Source organism: Acinonyx jubatus, chromosome E4, assembly GCF_027475565.1.
Source record: "Acinonyx jubatus isolate Ajub_Pintada_27869175 chromosome E4, VMU_Ajub_asm_v1.0, whole genome shotgun sequence".
NCBI lineage: Eukaryota > Metazoa > Chordata > Mammalia > Carnivora > Felidae > Acinonyx > Acinonyx jubatus.
The window spans coordinates 35499648-35511771 of NC_069395.1; positions in this window are offsets into that span (position 1 = coordinate 35499648).

Below are 12124 nucleotides of genomic sequence, written 5' to 3' on the forward strand. Positions count from 1 at the left end.
TACATGTGAACTTTCAACTGTGTACTATAAGTCTGGAGAGAAAGAAGTGGAGTTTGATCCTGCCACTCATTGAATCATTTATTAAGTCAACAGATATTTACCAAACATTTGCCAGGCATCACCTAACTACAACCAAATAGGAAACAGAAATCAGCTATATTAATAATTCAGCAAAGCCTTTTATTGGTTAGGTCTCCAACAGGTAAGAGATAGCAAGTTAGATAATTTTAGTAGACTTTATTTTTTAAAGTAAGCTTCACGCCCAGCACAGACCCCAATATGGGGTTTGAACTCATGACCCTGAGATCAAGACCTGAGCTGAGACCAAGAATAAGATGTTTAACTGGCTAAGCCACCCAGACACCCCTAATTTTAGTAGACTTTAATAAAAAAGAGATTATTGACAAAAGTGTGGACAAGGTTATAGGGCAATCACAAGGGATCAAGTAAGTAGTCTCTCAGGGCTAGTCCCACCTTAGGGATAAGAAGAGAGAACCATTATAGAGAACCCAGAGAGAGAAACTGTTTGGAGAGCATCACAGAACAGGAGCTATGACATTCAGTTAAGGGATGTCACCAGCACACCCAGGACCATACAGGAAGGATCTGGAGGGACAAACACCCTCGCTTCACTCTCTTCCCTCCCTCTGATTTCTTGTTAATATTTTCTATTAGCTAAACAGAGGGGTAAGGGAGCAGCAGATGATATAACCTCACAGCTTTACTCATGCACAGAGCAGGGTAGGAAAGGATGGAGAATGTCCTAGGGTGACAGATGGGATATATCAACATCCCCAAATGTAGGGCTTCCATGATAAGTGATGCTAGGACACAAGACTTGGAAGCACAGGGAAAATTTCCCTTTCTCATCTCTTCATCTAAATGACCAGGCAGCATAACAGACTAGAACCCATTAAGCCTGCCGGCCACATGAACAAGGAGCTAGATCTGAGGGTGAATATGGCTGGGCTTTTCTTAGAAAGGGATTCTTCCCAGACTATGCTCAGTGTAAGGGAGCAGGAAACACTTGACTGCAACAGTGTGCAAGAAAATAGATCCGAAATGTGAAGACAGATTTCTGACCATACAGCAGCATACACATGCACACATGCACACCTGTCCAGGTGTCCAGGTGTCCACACACACGTGCCAGTCCCTGAGTCAGGTGCGTCTGTAGGTGACACAAATGGGGCAAGGAACCAGGTTTGTGACAGGATGAGGGCGAGAGGATGATTAGGAAGGGAAGAGGTGAATGCCGAGACAGGAGCATGATCAAATGGTAAATGTACAGCCAGCGTCAGCTTAAAATTAGTTTTGCCTTCAGCCTAAACTTTTAAGATTCTCCTTAGGCCCAAAGACACATTAAGACTTCAGCCTATGTTTCATATAAATCAGCTGCTCTCTGATTCTGCTGATTTATGGCCTGGGGAAAACAAGAAGCTATGTAACAATATTTATGTAACTAATAAACTAAACCTTTGGTCTTTCCAAGGGTGTGTTGGTAAATGTTTAACTGGCAGTCCAGGAAAAGACAGAGAGAGAAAAAGAAAGAAAGCCCTGATTCAAAACATTTGCCTGCTTCCCCCCCCAACCCCCCCCCTTTTTTTTTGCCTGCTTCCTTGATGTAAACATTCTCAGCATAGTCGATTTTTTTAAGCCACCAGGTCATCTCACTGAATGTGTAACAGAACAGGAACACACCGTGGGCTCTCTCAAACCTGCACAGCCTCCTCCAGCAACCACCCTGACTTTCACATTCCACATTCTGACAGAATTAGTTATTCTTAAAGGCCCAGCTCAATGCCTCTCTCCTCCTCCAAGGACTTGAAAGTAACAGAACAGTTTGTTTCTACCATTGTTGGAGAGGGTGGGGGATCAAGAGCTCCCAAAGACAAGGGATGCTCATATTCTGGAACTCAAGTTCATGTTGACTTTGCATGAAGTCAACAGCCTTAATTGTGTGCGAGTCCCAAAGATGACCTTCATGTCCGCTAGCATTGAATTCCCCTGGAAGTAACAAAAAAACCCACTGACAGTGGCTCCATCAAGTAGAAATTACTTTTCCACCAGTTACCAAAAATCTAGGAGGGGCAGACCAGGGCTTCTGGGAGTTGGATTCCTTCTGTCTTTCCTCCACTCAGCTAACCACCCTCCTCCTTGTGACTGTGGGGGCACAAGACACCTGCTCTACCTCAGCTCTGTGCTGGGTTTCAGGAAAGGAAAAGGTGAAGGACAGCAGATGCAGACCAGCGGTATCTGAGCCCTGATACAGAGCAAACTGGGAAGCCCCATCCAGGACTTCAGCTCCCATCCTGTGGGCCAGAGTCATGTCATGTGATCACCTCTCCCTTCAAGAGAGGCTGAGAAATGGAGCTTTCAGCTGAGTGCATTTTCACCCCAAACAGAACTGGGGTTCTGTTAGGCACCAAGAAGTGTTTATCACAAACATAAATCACAACAGAAACAAAGAAACCTAGAGTCAGAGAAGAAGGACATACATAGTTCCTAAGATGCCAGGTTCCTAACCATGGTGACAGGATCCAGTCCCACTGACCACCTGCAAGGTCTCATTAGTTCCAGCTCCCTCCATGCTGAAAAACATCCCAGGCTCTTCCCTCTCCAAACTTCACTTTGAAAAACTATGATCCCCTCTCCTTAGTAAAGAGTATAATGAAAGACCCTAGAAAAGAAGTAGCAGGGAGCCCTGAGGTGACCCCAGAGGCAATGACTCACATTGTTCCTGGAGAGTTCCCTCTCAGGGACAATTAATTTCCACCTCGCCACCATGTCCGTCCACATAGGCTGGGCCTTTCTTCTTGGCTGGACTGCTCTGGGCCAGCATCTCAGACCACCCCCAGAGTCTTCTTTCTAAGAAGATTCTCCAGAGCAGCGGTCGCCAAAACTTTTGATCACATACTTTGTTATTAAAAAATGATTAGGCATGTATATTTCTAACAGATATACAGTGACTATTACATAATATATGCATGTAGTATTTACTAACATAAAACATATACAAAAACAGAAATCTTCAAAAGATAAGATAAAACATAAATAGAAATTTGAACATCTCCCCATATCCAGCGGTTCCTCTGACATGCTGGAGACCATGGCTCTAAAGCTGTGTTAGAGAAAGAAGTCAGCATATGTTATGCTTCTAGCCAGCCCTTGGTTAGAGCATCAGCAGGCACCTGTGGCTCCTGGCGAGCCCCATTCCCCTCTCAGGGGACCACATGTAGGGTAGAATCTATCCCTCCCACCAGCTCACACTGCCTGCTGTCCAGGGAATTTGTCAAGGACCCTCATTCTTATCCATTAGTGCCCTGCCTAGAGCACTGGGCAACATATGCTAATCAAGTCCCAGAATCATCCCTTAATTTCTCCAGGGAAATATTCAAACCAAAGTAATTTGCAGTATGAAGGGAATAGAAAAACATATTTGCCACCTTGATACAGTTTTCATGATGTCTCACGATGTCTCTAGCAACTCTGCTTTGTTGTCAACATCTCAGCACCCCTAGATCTCCATCCCACCCCCCAGGCAGTCACCAGTTCATGGAGACCGCTCAGGAAAATCAGGATATCCCTTACATGCTAGATCCTCCCCACTCAGCAATTTTTAACCTAACTTCTCTAGTTGTTAGTCTTACACGTTTTCTAGTTAGACTTAGAATGTGTCTAAATTCTCTAGTTTTTAAGGAGGGGGGAAGGGAAACATTTGCCCTGTTTGGAAACAGGGCAAATGTGAAAAGAAAGGCAGATGAGAAAAAGAGAATTTTCAAAAAAATAAAACAGAACCCCAGTGCCCACAGGCAAAAAACGTCGGAAGAAGCAGAAGTCTACACAGATCCAGAACACTTGGGGTGAGGACGAGAACCTAGAGCAAAAGGTAAAGCCAGAGGAGGGAGGGTGGGGAAATGAATTCTTAAAAAATAGGAAAGTGCCAGATGAATAAACCGCTTTAGTTGGGGAGGCTTTGGAGATAGGAGTTTCTGGGACAGACGATACAGAACAGAAGCCAAAGGTGAGGGCACATTGGCAAGTCGTAGGATCAGTAACCAGAGGGTTTCAAAAGGTCCACACTGATCAGAGCTGAGGTCTGAAAGACCACGAGGCCAGCGGTGCTAGGGTCTGTCCGTTTTGTGATTGGCTGCCCTGGGACTGTTGGGTTGGCATGCTTTGGGACCTACCTCACACTGTCCTTGAACAGTCTCGTGGCACCCTGAACTCTGTAACAGAGAGCTTGAAAAGCTACTCCACCCCAAGAACAAAGAGCCAGGCCATCCTAACCAGACTTTTCCCTTTCACAAGCCTGCGTTTTTGCCATCAGGGTGGCAGCGCCACCCAGTGACTGACAGTTCGTGGTGTAGGGCACTTCACCACAATTTCTTCCCCGCAAGTGGCGCCGGGTCGGCAAGAGCTACCACGACTTCCTTCACAGCGTGCCTTCTCTGAATCACTGCTTAGGGCGGTTGAACAGACCTTACAGGAGGCGAGGCGGGGCTCGGGCATCTACACCATTGGCTTTTGGTTAGATCTGTTCAATAGCGACAGCTAGTGGTCACTCTAGCTTTGACCTTACAAGCAAGGTGCTGTGAGCCTCACAGGGAAAGAAATGTAAGGGAATGGGTAAATCAAGGCCCATTCTTGGCTGCCACTGGAAGCTAGAATATATCCAAAGCCATCCTTGAGTACAGTGGTACAAAGAAAACTCAAACTCTTGACAGTGATGTCCAAGGACCTTGGCTACCTCCATAGCCACATCTCAGGCCACCTGTCCTGCTTTTGATTCCCTAAGGAAAAAGAACTGCTGGTCCTCTGAAGGCACCCTTCTATTTCCACCAGCCGTTTGCTCCATGCTATCTCTTCTCCCCAGAATTCTCTTCACTCTCCCTATTGTCAGCTTAACTCCAACTCATCCTTCAAGACTCCACTCTGCCATTACCTCTAAGAAAAGTGTCTTCCCTTCCACCAAGGCCTATCCTCAATGCTGGGATGAGTGCTCTCCCACTCCCATCACGTCTCTATAATTTTTTCTTTCTTTTTCTTTCTTTCTTTCTTTCTTTCTTTCTTTCTTTCTTTCTTTCTTTTTCTTTTTCTTTTTCTCTTCCTTCCGTCTGTCCTTCCTTTCTTTCTTCCTTCCTTCTTTCCTTCCTTCCTTCCTTCCCTGCTATCTTTATTTTAAGTAGGTTCCACACCTATGTGGGGCTTGAACTCACAACCCTGAGATCAAGAGTCACATGCTCTACCAACTGAGCCAGCCAGGCACCCCATGCCTCTATTATTTTCTGTATCTGTCCATCACTTTAGTTCACTATGCTTTGAATTTACCTTTAAGATTGTCTCATGAGGGGCGCCTGGGTGTCTCAGTCAGTTGTGTGCCCGACTCTTGATTTTGGCTCAGGTCATGATCTCATGGGGCTTGCGCATTCGAGCCCCATGTTTTGCTCTGCACTGACAGTGCAGGGCTTGCTTGGAATTCTCTCCCTCCCTCTCTCTCTGCACCTCCCCCCCCCAAAATAAATAAATAAGCTTAAAATAAATAAATAAAAAATAAAATTGTCTTATGTAATTACTTGAAGGTATTTATTTTATTTTACTCATTGTTGCATCCCTAATTCTGAACACAGATCTTCGTGTGTATAAGGTATTTCGTGTGTATAAGGTGGTTGAGAAATAAAGGACTTCTAGACCCTAACACTGGGAAAGGCTTACTATGGGGACAAAACAACTTTTCATTTCAAAGAAGAGGTATAGATGGATCTAAAAGTGACTTCATCAGATTCCAGCCCATTATTCTTTTCCCCACACCATCCTGTTTTTGCCTCTCTACTAACACCCAGCAGCACCTCAGCCTGTTGGGAGAGCCTTCCACCTCTTGGCAGTTCTGACCTTGCCATCTCCAGCAATGCCCAAACCCTAGCTCTCTTCCTTCCTGTCCACTTCCTGCAAAACTTCCTCATCAGAACTAAACTGCTTCTTCTTGAAACTGCTCCAGCATACCCCACTCCTGGATTTTATCCGAAAGGAAATATTTCAAAAGAAGAAAAGCACATAATTGCCTGCACGAAGGTGCTCATTTGCAGTACTATTTGTAAAACTTAGAAATGACAAAAGTCTCCATATAAGTAAAAAAAAAAAAATTCCTCCATATAATCTCCATATGAAACAAATAATCAGTTACATCATGCAAATACTAAGAAGTGTCTCAGCACGTTGGGATGATTTGTTCTTTTTTACTTCACTTTATTAGCAAGCATAGGACTTAAATCATGTTCAGGCACCATTCTACGGAATGAAAAGTCACTCATTTATTCCTCAAAACAGTCTTATGAGATAGGTGCAGTTGTGTTCCCATTACTTATTTCAGAACACATTTGGTTTGGTCCGATAGAAAAGAAAAGTTAAATGGCCCACAAGACACTTATTTGAGGGAACAGTGTGAGGCACCTCAACTATTTTTCTTCCATATAGAGTTGTGTGATACACATTTGTAAAAGAACTTGGTCAGTTGACTTGAGTTGGGTGAATTTAAAAACTTACATATTTGAACTAATGCCATCGTTCCATGGATAGACAAGTTCCTTATGTTTATTATTCTTTCAAAGAGATGATTTTGAATGTTTTTTAACCCATGTATATACTTATGAAATTATATCAGATAAAACACACAGATGCACTGAAACTACTTCATTTTCATACAGCTGCATGTCTGACTGAGGATCTATTCCATCATAACCATTAATAAGTCACAAGGGCAAATGCTCAAAATTGCAGATGTTACTATAACAACAGTGATAGCTGGAATTTATTGAGTGTGTTATAATATCATGTAATTCTAAAATAATAATGTAGAGTAGGTATTACCATTATTGCCATCTTACATCTTTTTAAAATTTTTGTTTATTTTTTTGGGGGGGGGGCGGGGCAGAGAGCAAGGGAGACAAAGAATTTAAAGTAGTCTCCAGGCTCAGAGCTGTCAGCACAGAGCCCAAAGCAGGGCTTGGACCCATGAATGGTGAGATCGTGACCTGAGCCAAAGTTGGAAACTTAACCAACTGAGCCACTCAGGCACTACAGTTTAATCCCATCTTGCAGAGGAGGAAACTGAGATGCAAAGACATTAAATAACTTACTAAACTGAAACAGGAAGTAAATGGCAAAGCCAGGCTTCCAACCCAGGCAGCCCTACTTTCTGAGTGCTCTTGCTGATCTACTGACCCAGGCTACCACTCAGGCAGTATGCTTCAGAGTGAGCAATAGCCCTGAAAAGCAGGTGACAGATGTGATATACAAAGTAATCCTGTTATAAAGTTGAAAGTTACCACGGCTTTGAATCAATTATTGCGATTACAGAAAATTATTATAACTCATTCATTTTTCTTATGGCTACTAAATTGTATTTACCAGGGGTTAATAATTATCTTGAGCAACATTAGGTAGACATAGCTACTGTTCAATAATAAGGAAATTATTAAGGAAATAATTTAAAAAATCATAAATAATAATTATTAAATTACAATAATTATAAAATTATAAAAATGTAAAATATATAAAATATATAAAATATAAAAATTATAAAAATAATAATTATAAAATTATTTTTAAATACTAGAAATTAATAAGGAAATAATAAAAAAAGAAAGTAAAAATATAAAAAAATTATACTATAGTATCAAGTGGGAAAACAAACATATCATTGTAGGTTCATTACGCTTAAAATATGTAAAAGAAAGAAAGAATAAATAAGGAAGGAAGGAGAAAGAAAGAAAAAAAGAAAGAAAGAAAAGAAAAGCAGAAAAGAAAGAAAAGAAAAGAAAAGAAAAGAAAAGAAAAGAAAAGAAAAGAAAAGAAAGAAGGAAGGAAGGAAGGAAGGAAGGAAGGAAGGAAGGAAGGAAGGAAAGAAAAACTAGAAGGCAATGTGAAAAATATGGAACTTGTGTTTGGGGAGTAGGATTAAGATGTTTATTTTTCTACTTTAAAAGTTATTTTAATGGTTTTCATAAAGCTGAAAAAAGAAAATCTGAATGCTTTCTGACCCATTTCTCCATCAATCTGCCTTATTAGTCTTCAAAGAGTGCTCCTAAAATGCTCTCTGCAGAGCAGGCTGACAGCAGTCTGTCAGAACTTTGGTGAGATCAGTTTTAGTTCAATCTTACTGCATCAACTTAAATATTCTCTGTTATGAACAATAGATTGTTCTGAGTATAAAATAGATCAGCAATGCTGGCTCAGTCAGTAGAGTATGAGACCCTTGATCTCAGGGTCGTGAGTTTGAGCCCCATGTTAGGAGTAGAGGTTACTTAAAAAATAAAAAAAAATTTAAAAATATATCAGAAGAGTAAGTATAAAAATGTGCAACATGTATAGAAAAGGCTCGAGAGGATATTTAAGTTTGAAATGTGAGGCATCTGTGACATAATGGGAATAACTTAATCAAGGCTGTGGCAAGAAATGACCGTTTAAACCAGGAAAGAAAACGGCCAGTTTCAGCAAGAAGATAACACTACTACTAATTTTACCAAACAGCAAATATCTCCAGAATTAGCGTGTTAGTGAGTACAGTCACAATTGTTTAGGCTCTCAGAATTCTTGGCTGAAAACAAAGGTAATGGCCTTACCTCTTTCGTGATGATGGGTGTGGTATCTCATTGAGTGCATAGGCCTAAAAGGGATTTTGATCCTCATACACATTTCTTTTTGGTTTTTGATAGAGTCCAAATAGTTGATCCATAGGAACTTCTGTTTCGACCTGTATTTCCTAGGGCTCTGAACCACCAGAACCCTCTTTGTCAGCTATGCCAATAAAAATGTCTTATTCCTTCATCTTGGATTCCCCAACTTCTCTGTCTCTGCTCATTCTCATCTCTATTATGCCAGGCTCCGGGACCTTGAGCTCTTGTCTCTTATCCTGAGGGAATGTTGTTTGCCTTCAGTTCCAGTGCTGGAGAATCCATCCTCTGTCCTTTCCCCTGCCTTCTTCTTGTCCGTTTCCTCCTCAGAGAATGGGGTAAGTAGTAGGCAGCGGAGAAGACTGTGACATACTCCCTACATGTTACTGTTATCTTATCACAGCTATTTAAAAGTCTCCTTACATACTTCACATGTGTCAAGACTAGAATTCATAGGAGCCATATGAATCATCCAACCACTGTACCGAGTGGACCATTCGTTCAAGGCTTATTGCGCATAGTTATAAAGCTACTTAGTTAATTTGTCCTGATCCAATTTCCTCACCACCTTCTTATCCTGAACTTCTTGTGAATTTCCTGACAATATCATTTGTAATAGTTTCTTTTCTTTTTAAGTGTCTATTTTGAGAGAGAGAGAGAGTGAGAGAGAGAGAGAGAGAGAGAGAGGAGAGAGAGAGAGAGAGAGAGAGAGAGAGAGAGAGAGAGAGAGAGAGAGAGAGAAGCGGGGGAGGGGCAGAGAGAGGGAGAGAGAGATTCCCAAGCAGGTTCCCTGCTGTCAGCACAGAGCCGCACACAGGGCTCAATCTCTCAACCATGAGATCGTGACCTGAGATGAAATCAAGAGTCAGACACTTCACCAACAAAGCCACCAGGCACCCCTGTAATAGTTCTTTTTAATGCACACAGATCAGTTCTTTTTAGTTTTTGCCCAAATTTCCTAGTTGATTGGAAACTTTTATTTTTTATTTATTTATTTTTGAGAAACAGAGTGAGACAAAGCATAAGTGGAGGAGGGGCAGAGAGAGAAGGAGACACAGAATCCGAAGCAGGCTCCAGGCTCTGAGCAAGCGGTCAGCACAGAGCCCGATGCCGGGCTCGAACCCATGAACTGTGAGATCATGACCTGAGCCGAAGTCGGACGCTCAACCAACTGAGCCACCCAGGCACCCCTGGTTGGAACTTTTTATGAGATTCTGTCTGCTATTTGTCGTGCCGCTCCCCAGCCCACACATCCCTCACCTTTTTACATTCTCATTGCTTCAGAAAGGAGCAGATTCAGAGCTGGCTTCATTCCTGAATTCTGAAAAAGACACCAAGTACTTCAGAAGAGCAGAAACTTTTTTTTTTTTTAAGTTTTTTATTTATTTATTTTGAGAGAGAGAGCATAAGCAGGGGAGGGGCAGAGAGAGAGGGAGACAGAATCCAAGCAGGCTCCACGCTGTCAACACAGAGCCCGACACAGGGCTCGAACCCATGAACTGTGAGATCGTGACCTGAGTCGAAACCAAGAGTCAGATGCTTAACCAACTGAGCCACCCAGGTGCCCCCAGAAAAGCAGAAACCCTTTACAACTCTCTAGGATTGGGAAGAGGTAACCAGAGGAAAGAGAAAATCCTTACACGGAGAGCTACCTGATACACATGCAAACCTATCCTGGGAACATCTAGGCCAAAAAGGCATCTTCCCCCTCATCGAAACTGCAAGGTTTGCATGTGACCCAGAGTCCCATCCTTGTCTACTTCTAGAAAGGGATCTTGATTTGAAACCAACTGAGAGCTCACACTGACCCACTAGCAAGAAAAAGGGTGGCAGGGGTGCCCAAAGATGGGAGGAGCTCCTGTGCCCAGCCCCAGAGGCCTCAAGGGCTCAGGGGCCCACTCAGATTGTGCCAGAGAGCAAGAGAGAGGAACTGGGGTGAGCAAGCGTTGTGGCTTTGTCTGTTTCCTGTTTCAGCAAGGCTGCTGTGCAGAAAGAAAGACAGTACGAAGAAGGAAAATGCTAAGGGGGCCCAGGGCCATGGACTGACAGCTTGCACTTGACCCAGCTGCTGCCTTGCCCCATCTGAGACCACAGCCAAGATCTGCCCAGCAGCTGGAATGCTTTCCTGAGCTGCTTGGTTTGGAGCCTGGGACCCAAGGTAACTGAGAAGGAGGATGCTTTTGTGTCCAGGTTGGGGACCTCCAACTCTGGGGTGGGGAAGAAGGTGATCTGTCATTGAAGCTTCCCTTGGCTGAAGGGGGAGACGCAGAAGCAGATGGATTAGTTGAAGAGTGTTGGGGGGGTTGGGTAAGCAAGAAAGCATCCTGCACTGGCTCCCGAGGGCACAAGCCACACTACAAGGGTACGGCTTTTGTCGCTCCTCTGCTCCATCCATTAGATTAGATTAGGAGTGAGTCAAATGACTTAGGGTCCAGGCTGCCCAGTGATGGGCATGAATTAAATGAACTTTTACAGTTCCCTTCAAACCAGGAGTCCCCCCCAGACAACAAGCTGCCATTAGAGCACGTAGGTGCAGGCCCTTGCCTTCTCACCTCGCATTAGGATCTCTGCACTAGGGGGGTCAGACCCGGGCAGGAAGCCATTCATTGCACACACAAGCAGGAAGTAGGAGCAGAGACTTGGAAAGGCAGCAACAAACCCCTGTCAGGTGAGGGCACCACCCTGACCTCTCCCGGAGGCAGGATGCCCTCAGCCATACCACCTCCTCCCCAAGCTCCAATGGGACTTGTCATACTGCCAAGGGACACCCCACAGATGCCAGAAAGCCTGGGCAGTGGCCCAGTGACCTTTCTTTGAACCACACAGGGACCAGTTCCCTTTTCTTCTACAGCCTATCCCTGTCAGTCAGCCGTCCCACATGGCTGAGTGTGTTTAAGCAAATCGGAATAGTCAAAACATCCCAGAAAGCTGGATATGATTCCATTCAGCTGTGCGCACCTAATCCTCCCGGGTGTAAGGGCCTGGGGGTCTGGGAATGCTCCCTTCTCTAAGGAGCCATTTCTACTGCAACTCCCTGCTGGAGTAACGGATCCCAGCATCTGCCCCTCAGGAAGCAGAGTGAGGCAGCCGTATTTTTAAGCGAAGTGGCCCACTGGTGTGGACCGCCTGGGGGAAGACCTTACCTCAGGCTCCGTCTCCTCCCCCGCAGCCCTTTCCTCCTCATGGCAGGAAGGTGGGAGGATTCTCCATAATCACAGGCTTTGCCTCCTCTACAAAGCCTGTGGATTACAGGGAGGGGACCTAGCGGCCCACGTTTTAATGGCGGGATGCAGGCACGCTGGACACCGATTCTTTACCCCGCCTCTTCTTTGCCTTTCTGCTGGGCCTAATTGCGATGGCACTTGTGTCCAGACCACAGAGAAGCCCTTTTGCCTTGTAGCCCACACGCAGAGGTCAGAGGAATCAGAGCAGTAAATATGATTTCAACCCGA